At 37.5% G+C, this 10,041-nt stretch overlaps 1 pseudogene; it reads left to right on the plus strand.

Annotated features, from left to right (window-relative positions):
- The first annotated feature begins 6,156 nt into the window (after nt 1-6,156).
- LOC129018791 (general transcription factor IIH subunit 1-like) lies at nt 6,157-7,799 on the plus strand (annotated as a pseudogene).
- Nucleotides 7,800-10,041: the final 2,242 nt, after the last annotated feature.

The following is a 10,041-nucleotide window of genomic DNA, read 5'->3' on the forward strand; positions in this document are numbered from 1 at the left end:
ATACCGTATTACTCCATGTACGTATGAGAGATGACATGAGAATGACTAGGAATTCATGCAGGCTGGAATGTCAGCAGAAGTTTTTATGGAGTGTGATGATTTCATGTGATCCTTGAAGAATAATTGTAGTTTAAAAATATTTGGATGATTTAGATGAGAAGTTTGAAGAATTTTTTTTTTTTTTTTTTTTTTTTTTTTTTGCAGCTGGGAGAGAAGAGATTAAAGGCAGACAGACAATTAGAATGAACATCTTGTTGAGATTTAGGAAAAACTCACTGACTAGACTGAAAAATTCTTGTTTGGAAAAAATTTGGGAAATAATTTGGGAACAAGTTTTGGGAAAGAAGGTTGGGGTTTGGATAGATTATGGTAAGAAATTGCACTCAGAGTGAGTCTGAATTTTTTATGTTAAGTATGAAATGGTCTGTTTCTGGGTAGAGAAGTGACATAAAAATGTGATTAGGAAGAGTAATCATTTTTAAGTTTCTTTCAAGGAAAAATTGGAGAGGGAAGAGATTAGTGTCTGATAAATCAACTTATCCTGCAGCTTAGCTGAGCAATTCTTTTCTTTTCTTTTTTTTCTTTTTTTTTTTTTTTTTTAACAATTTCATGGAAAAATCCCTAAAGCAGCAGTTACACACCATCAATTTATACCACAGACCCTCAGTTCTGACTCTTGACTTCTGGAAGATTACCTCACTTTTTTTTTTTTTAATTGAGAAGATAAAAACTGTAAATTATGAACTCCCTCATTTTTTTTAACTACTTTTACTGCAATGCACTTTTTTTCTTTATGGTCTGAAGGATGTGTATTTTAAATTTTCCTTCCCTCCCTCCCTCCCCTTCCTTCCTCCCTTCCTTGTCTCTCTGTCTCTCATCTGTCTAATTCATCTCAATCATCTGTTTTCCCTAAGCTCTCTCCTTCACCTGTATGTATTCTAGATATTCTTCCCCACTTTCTGAGGCAATTTTCTTGCTTCCATGTCTCCTTTTAACTCATCTGACAGAGACTGTTTAACTTCTGTTTGCCACGTAGTTATAATTTCTTTTGTATCTTTTTAATTTCTGAAGTTCTCGATAATTACTCTATTTTTTTCTCACCATTCCTGCCTTCAGTGATTCTAGATAAATCAAAAAGTCATCTCTCTGTTCATCTTATTCTTTATTTTTACTTGGCATAAACCAATGCATAATCACTCCTTTTTTGTTTTTTTAAAAATTAGGATTTTTTTGTCAGTTCTTTTGAAAACTCAAAACGTTATCCAGTATGTCTCCCTATATTTAGAGTTATTCTTTGTCAGCTTAAAAAAAAAATCTCTTTTGTTCTCCCCATGCCCTAACTCTAGTGGTGAGTTCAGTATTCCTAAATCTTCTCTATCTACATACAGAAGACTTTAGAGATCAATATGTCCCAAACTAGTTGGAGTAACGATAATATCAGAGGTAGAAAGAGAGAAAAGCTTTTTGGTTATGGGATAAAATACAAGTAAACATTAACAATGGTCTTCCTTGCTTCCCACCTTCTTCCCAAAGTTCCCAAGTCTTAGGAGAAAAAGAAAAACCCCTACCTATGTGTGATGTGGAGTGCAAGTTTTATTTCTCACTAACCCAGGCAGAATGCAGAGTGTACTGATTGTGAAGAGAAGATGGTGAGTTAGTTGTTTTAGCAGCCAATGATTCCCCCAAGGATACTTACTGAGTCCTTTCTGTTCCTGCTGGAGGAAGACGTCATTTCCATGCTGTTAGCATGTGAAACAATAGTGGGGCTGACAACGGAAGTGCCTTCATTTGTTGGTTAACTGACTTATACTTCTGACTTTAATTGAGAGCGGTCAGGCATTTATTGGCTTAGAAAGCTCATGCATAAGGAACTCACATGTCCTCTAAAATGGTAATGTAGCTGCTTTTATTTTTCAAACATAGACTTGACACCTAGACACAAACCATGGCATTATAATCAAATTGCAATAGTCAACTTTATATTTAAGGCATTTAAACTTCCACTAATTTAGCAGATAGTCTGATGACCAAGGAAAGACCATCTCATTACAAAATGGTGTTTGCTTAAAAATGTCAACTGACAAAAAGTTACTGTCCCTAAAATTTCTACTGCCACTGTCATTCAGCTTTCTCCAGAGAAACAGAAACAATAAGATATATCTCCTATATCACTAATATATTTAGTTCTTATTTCAAAAAATTGGCTTATGAGATTATAGAGGCTGGAAAGTCCAAAATTTGTAGGACAGGCTGGTAGGCTGAAGATTCAGATAGGAGCTGATGTTTCAGTTTTGAAGCCAAATGTCTTCCTCCCCAGGGGTACCTCAGTCTTGCTTTTAAGGCTTTCCCAACTGATTGAATGAGGCATACTCCTATTACTGAGAATAATCTTTACCTAAAGTCAACTGATTGTAGATAACCACATCTACAAAATTCCTTTGCAGCAACATTTAGATTAGTGTTGGATTGAATCACTGGGTACTGTATGTAGTCTAGTCAAGTTGACACATAAAGCTGACCAGGACACATTTTCCTCAGGAACCAACTCTACTTTCCAATCTTTACATTTCCAAGATTTGAGAATTCTTAATGTTAAACTCTATGTGAAATAATTTGTCGAACGTTCTTGTTTATTTTTTTTGTTCCCCAAATGTCTCTGGATTTATTCACTCTAACAGACATATTGTAAGTGACTACTATATACTTGGCACTGGCAAGGTGTAAGGCCACACATACACCGGGAACTGTGCCTGTCTTCCAGGAGCTGTCTACCATCATCCTTGTGTAGGTTCTCCAGCCTGATGTTGAAATTATTGCAATAAAACCATTCATTTGATGTTGCCTCTCCCTCGCCCTCTTCCTTGTGTTGTCTGGCGGGGAATGATTGCATGTCTTAATAGGCTGTCAAAAACCAGTATTAGTTTGTATATGATTGATCCGAATCATAATTCCTTTTTTTTTTTGCCTGAGATTTGTCTGTGTAAGTAAACTTGCTACCGAGGAACACATACACAATTTCTTAACAGTTTAAATTCATATTAATATTTATAGCATTTATTCTTGCTGGAATGAACATATAATTTGTATTCCTACATATAAGAATATTATTGGAAAAAAGTAAATTTGCATGAACCAATTTAAGAGCAAACAGAAATCTTCATCTACGTGTTGCTACCCTAGTCTTCCTTAGCTCTCAAAAAATCTAGTAGTTAATAAACCCAAAACATACATGAGTTAATTTTTTAAATTGGTACACAATATTTGTATGTATTTATGGAGTACCTGTGATATTTTGTTACATGCATAGAATGAATAATGATCAAGTTAGGATATGTATGGTATCCATTATCTTCAGTATGTATTATTTCTATGTGTTAGGAACATTTCAAGTCCTGTCTAACTATTTTGAAATGTACAATACATTGTTGTCAACTGTAGTCAGTCACCCTATATGACACTTCATCTGGAAATCTTTCTTGATTTAATTCTAAGAATCTGAGTTGCTTTCCACTACAATTTCCTAAGTCCAGACATCAGTGACTTCCTCGGGGTCTAATTTGCAAGGGAAATAATGAGGAACAGCAGGACTCTTACGAGCTGCAAAGGTAATTTGCTTATTTAACTATTACTAAGGGCAGGAGGAACAGCCAGGCCAAAATGGCCTGCACTTTTGCATAGCAACATGGCTATTAGAATATTAGAATAGGGGCCTACCATCCCATTTTAAAAAGTGGTGAAGAAATAAAACAGGATAAAAGACGAGTAAAGAAAACCTGAAATTGAGCAGCATCCTTAAGACAATTATGAGAATAGAATAGTTATTGACTTAGAAAAATCCTATTCATTTCATTGCTTTTTCTTTAAAACATTTCCTACTGTGATAAAATAATATAACAATTTCTGTTCTCCCTTTATTATCTAGCTATTTGGTAATACGGAATGTCTTTTTAAATAGAAAATGGTAATATAAAAATCTTATATAGCCAGTCTCTGGTCCTCGATGCTGTTCTTCTCCATCCATTTCTTTTTCTACTAAGAGATGTGCAGTCCATTAATCTGATATTTAGGAATGGCCTATTGTGAATGTTCGCAAGTGACTGTGGCGAATCTAATCTTTATTAGTTTGAAACTCCTTTACATATTATATAATTAGTAAGCATTTATTATTTCTGTATCCTGGTGGATAAACAAACAACAATATTAATTTCTTTGATAGTTACAATGCGTTTTTTACAATGAATAATTCTGGGCAATACGTTCTTTTTCTAGGCACTCTCTGTGAAGCAGCTATAGATTGTATATTATTTTATTAGTCATGGTGACCTTAACTGAGATGAAACATTTCAGAATTTATGTCCTGAACCAGGTAACAGTGTTTAAATTACTTAACTCTGCAATATTTCAAACAATGCAACCATCCATCAAAGCTAAATGTTATTAATATAAAATTAATGCCTTGAGGGAAAAAAGGGAATAGGAGTACTAGGTACGAGACAGTCTTTGGTTCTCTCTTGGCAAGTTTATATGCATATTTTTAAACTTTTAAAAAATTTGGAATCTGGTTTGCTTCAGTGTTTAGACTCTTTCAGTTGAAAGCATATATTTTTAAAAATTGTACTCACCTCTACAAAATTAAATGACAGAAGAGCTATTTGGGGGTCATTATACTAGAATAGCAATGGGTACAAATCGCAGAGTTGAGTTGAAAAACTATAGCACATGTTAATTGAGTTTACATAAACTCAGTTCGGATCCTGCACCCATTGAATAGGTTCCTTTCTTGGAGTTTCTTCTTTCAGAGTCATCCTAAGCTCCTGGGGCTAAGGAAAGGGCCACAGTTTCAGGCAAGCATCTCAGGGCCCTACTAATCACTGATGAGATACCTGCATTTCCCTGCCTGTTGGGTTGGGTTTTGTGGCCCTTCTTGTTGTAAAGCCTGCTTTCGTCTTTGGCAAGACTAGGAATCTGGGTGTCCAGCACTGATTCTTACGAGGTGCTCCCTAGACCCATACCACTGAGGGCCTCAGGAGGGGATGGGAGTGGAGACAGAGCAGAAGCCCAGATTGCTTCCTGGAGTCAGAGTCCTCCTCCCCTGACAGTCTCAGACTTGGATTTCTCTGGGGCCCCTGGAGCATCTCTTCACTTCTTGTAGGCTTCAGAGGTGCTCACCCTCTCTCCAATAAAATGACTTAGTCTTTTAAAAAGGCTTTCCAGCTGGGCATGGTGGCTCATGCCTGTAATCCCAGCACTTTGGGAGGCTGAGGCAGGTGGATTACTTGAGGTTAGGAGTTAGAGACCAGCCTGGCCAACATGGCAAAACCCTGTCTCTACTAAAAATACAAAAATTAGGCGGGCATGATGGTATTCACCTATAATCCCAGCTACTCAGGAGGCTGAGGCAGGAGAATTGCTTGAACCCAGGAGGTGGAGTTTGCAGTGAGCCGAGATTGTGCCACTGTACTTCAGCCTGGGCAGCAGAGTAAGACTGTCTCAAAAAAAAAAAAAACAACAAAACTTTCCAAAGACCTAGATATACACACACATATATATATACATATTTACACACATATATATACACATACATATATATATATATACATTTTTTTTTTTTGAGATGGAGTTTTATTCTTGTTGCCCAGGCTGGAGTGCAATGGCTGATCTCAACTCATCGCAGCCTCCGCCTCCTGGGTTCAAGTGATTATCCTGCCTCAGCCTCCCGAGTAGCTGGGATTACAGGCATGTGCCACCACGCCCAGCTAATTTTTTTGTATTTTTAGTAGAGATGGGGTTTCACCGTGTTAGCCAGGATTATCTTGATCTCCCAACCTCAGGTGATCTACCCGCCTCGGCTTCCCAAAGTGCTGGGATTACAGGCGTGAACCACCGTGCCCGGCCCAAGACCTACATATTAAAACAAAAAAAAAAACCAAAAAAAAAAAAACTGTGTTCCCAGTCACGTGCCCTCAGACTCCTCACAGTCAGCGATGGAGGTGAGACCCCTCCCCCCGGTAACAGAGGGGGTGGCGACTGCTGCGGCCACTGGATTTCAGCCTCTTCCCAGCAGCGACTCTAAGAAGTGCAGCGCAACTCAACCATATCCAATCCAGTTAGTTACTTGCCCAGAATTGTAGCTTCCACCTGCACCTTCTAGCCACCATGGCAACCTACTCTGAAGAAGTTTTGCTGATTGGAAAGAAAGTGCACCAAAAGAAGCAGGATGGAGTTCTATACCTCATGGCACAAAGAATTGCTTGGGCACCTGAAGGCAAAAATAGATTTACAATCAGCCATATGTATGTGGATATTAAATGCCAGAAAATTAGTCCAGAAGGAAAAGCTAAAATTCAGCATCAGCTGGACCTACATGCAGGAGATACAATTAACTTCCATTTTTCCAATGAAAACACAGCAGTGAAAGAGCAAGATGCAGTAAAGGACCTTCTTCAGCAGCTGCTGCCCAAATTCAAGAGGAAAGCAAATAAAGAACTGGAAGAGAAGAACAGAATGCTGCAAGAAGATCCTGTTTTGTTTCAGCTTTATAAAGACCTTGTTGTGAGCCAAGTGATGAGTGCTGAGGAATTCTGGGCCAATCGTTTAAATGTTAATGCAACAGAAAATTCTTCCACATCCAATCATAAGCAGGATGTTGGCATTTCTGCTGCATTTCTGGCTGATGTCTGGCCCCAAACTGATGGCTGTAACAGTCTGAGATATAATTTAACTTCTGATATCATTGAGTTCATATTTAGGACCTATCCAGCAGTAAAAATGAAATATGCAGAAAGTGTTCCCCACAACATGACAGAGAAGGGATTCTGGACACGTTTTTTCCAGTCCCATTATTTTCACAGGGATCGGCTGAATACAGGGTCAAAGAATCTCTTTGCAGAATGTGCCAAAATAGATGAAAAAGGCCTTAAAACAATGGTTTCATTAGAAGCGAAAAACCCACTACTAGAATTAACAGCTTTGGGAGATAAACCATTAGATGAGGGCTATGGTATTTCCTCTGTGCCATCTGCTTCCAATTCTAAATCCATAAAAGAGAATAGTAATGCCGCCATCAAGAGATTTAACCATCGCAGTGCCATGGTCCTGGCAGCTGGACTCAGGAAACAAGAAGCAGAAAATGAACAAAATAGCCCAGCAGCATGGATGGAAATTCCAGAGATGCAGACTGCTTTCAGCCAGTAGTCAAAAGGGCGAAATCGCAAGAGTTCAGTGAATATGAAGACTTGGGGAAAGATAATTCTATAAAAATGATTGCAATAAACCTCAAGAAGTCAGATAGGTATTATCATGGGCCAACTCCAATCTAGTCACTACAGTATGCAACAAGTCAGGACATTATTCTTTTCCAAGTATTGGACAAGAAATGGAAGCTTATACACCCAAGTTAACTGGAGTTCTCTTGAGTAGTGCTGCCAGTAGTACCATCACAGCCCTGTCACCTGGAGGGGCACTTAAGCAGGGAGGAACACAGCAAACCATAAACCAGATGGTGCCAAGTGATATTCAGTCTGAACTGAAACACTTGTATGTAGCTGTTGGAGAACTTCTACGGCATTTCTGTCCTGCTTTCCTGTTAATATACCATTCCTAGAAGAAAAGGTAGTGAAAATGAAAAGTAATTTGGAACGATTCCAAGATACAAAGCTCTGCCCATTCCAAGAAAAGATTTGGAGACAGTATTTAAGCACACATTTGGTGAGTGTCACATAGAGATACGCCAGACAGCCTACAAGCTCCACACATGGCAGTCATGGTGTCTGATGAAAGAAAATGTGAGGTGGCCATGATGCTCACAGCTTTTGTGAGATTGAGAGAGCTAGGACCTGCAGCAACTCTGGAAACCTGGCCTGTCAGACAAGCAGATGACCTCACAGGAGTGATAAGAAACATCTGCTCCAAGCTGACTCCCAGAGCTGATGCTATCATACTTGCACATTGGGGACTGAAAGGAAAGAAGGGACTAAATGCTGGGGAGGTAAATTAGGGCAGAACCAAATGAGCTAAGTTGCAAATATATACATGTATACACACACATACACATATATATGTAAATGTGTATGTACATATACATATTTTAAAAGACTTTACTGCAGTTACTCAGGAACTGCTTTTCATTCACATTAAGCTGCTTTCAGAAATTAAAACCACTTTTTTAAAGGGTGCATTGATAAAATCTGAGGTTTTTTGGTTGTTTTCTTCTGTGTAAACTTTTTTTCCTGTTTGTGGCACAGGGTAGACCTTAAGTATTTCTCCTCCATCCTTCATCCTCCACACTCCATTAGATCCTCAAGTTTTACTGAATTCCAATTATACCTTCCATCAGCAAGTTAAAGAGTACTTCAAAGCAAAGGGAGACTGCTGCCCAACCATCAGGAAGCAGTTGTTAGAAGATATCATTGGTCCTGTGTTTCCTACGGAAATAAGAAACAATAAATATTGCACTGAATGTTTGTGGTTTGGAGTCCCTGAATAATAAAGAGGGAACATATTCGCAGAAAGTTTCATAGGGTTTTGTTATGTACAATTTTGTCAGAAGACAATGGTGCTGTATGTTTTCCTTTGAGTGCAAATGTACATTGCTAATATTTTTTTAAGATGGCATGTGCTTTGAAAAGACAATATTGCATTTTTAAGAGTTTAAAAATCTTATGAGAAATATAAAAAAAAATCTTATTTTCACCCCTTTAGAAGAAATAAAAAATATTTCTCCTATATCCTTTCCTCTAGTATTTGACTGTTACTGTCCTTGGTGAATCGATAATCATTGCATAGAGACTGAAAAGCCTAAGTGCAAAAAATAAAAATAAAAAAAATCTTGTTTCTGGAATTCGTGCCATATTTTGTTTCTGATGGGATCAACTGACTGTTTAAGACTTTGGATGTCTTGTATTAAAAATTACACAAAAAAGTGTAACTTTTTATACTTACTCCTTTAACTCTTAAAAAAAAAAAAATCTGTGTTCCAAAATCCTGGAGGCAAGAAATTAGAAACTCATGCAACCTTGACGTGAGTGGGGATGCATGGGAAGCATAATTTATGAATGCGAAATTAATTACCATTTTAATATTAATAATTAACTTGTCAACATAGAATCTTGCTAAAAGATTTTTTTATCTGCACCTTAAAAGTGCAGGGGTGATTCGGTGGCTTTTCAATACTTCTAATGGCCTTCCTTCGATTTCAGCTTTTTCTTTCCCTGAACATGGCCTGCCATAGGAATCTGAACTGATGTTAAAACAAGAAAGAATATCTCTTAGTACATTAACCAGATGCCTCTATTCCAATTAAGGACTGAAGTGGGCATTATAAATGCAAATAACTCAATATACTTGTCATACAGACACGATAAGTCTTACCTGATAAGCATAAAATCCTTGAACCATAGACCCAAGAGAAGAGAAAATAAAATGTTTTGATGGCCATAAAGCTGCATGAGAAGAGGATTATGATGAAAAAACAAATGTGACAGCTCTGTGTAGAGGAGGCTTATGGTGAGGAGGACTGTTTCTGAATGTTGGGTTACATGACTTGGAATATTGATGTTTGCCTCTTATTTTGCATATTGCCTCTTATTTTGCATTCCTTATTAATTCAGAACATGTTAATGCGTTTGTACTCCTTACATTTTTACAGACAAAAAACAGGAAAAAACAAACCATATGTTAAAAAGTATACCTTCATATGTTTTTAAATGATGCGAAGGGAGGTAGAGAATGAACCTTTGGTGAACATTTGCTATGTATTGGGCTCTCGCAAGTAACTTCAGATAACTTATATAATCCTCGCAATGAGATATGTGGGAGGGATACATATTCCTATGTTACAGAAATGGCAAACAAGGCTCAGGTAGGATTAGTAGATACTCCACACCGTATTGATGTTCAAAATGTAACAGTTTGACTTTGCTGTGTACTGAAGGCTTGCAGGTCTTTCAATCCTGCCCATTCATTTGTAAAGTGAAAAATTGCGAAGTTATAGTGTGTTATGTACTTAACTTAGACGTTCCATACTTAAGTTTAATTTGTTGA

The sequence above is a fragment of the Pongo pygmaeus genome, chromosome 17 (assembly GCF_028885625.2).
Source record: "Pongo pygmaeus isolate AG05252 chromosome 17, NHGRI_mPonPyg2-v2.0_pri, whole genome shotgun sequence".
Taxonomy (NCBI): Eukaryota; Metazoa; Chordata; class Mammalia; order Primates; family Hominidae; genus Pongo; species Pongo pygmaeus.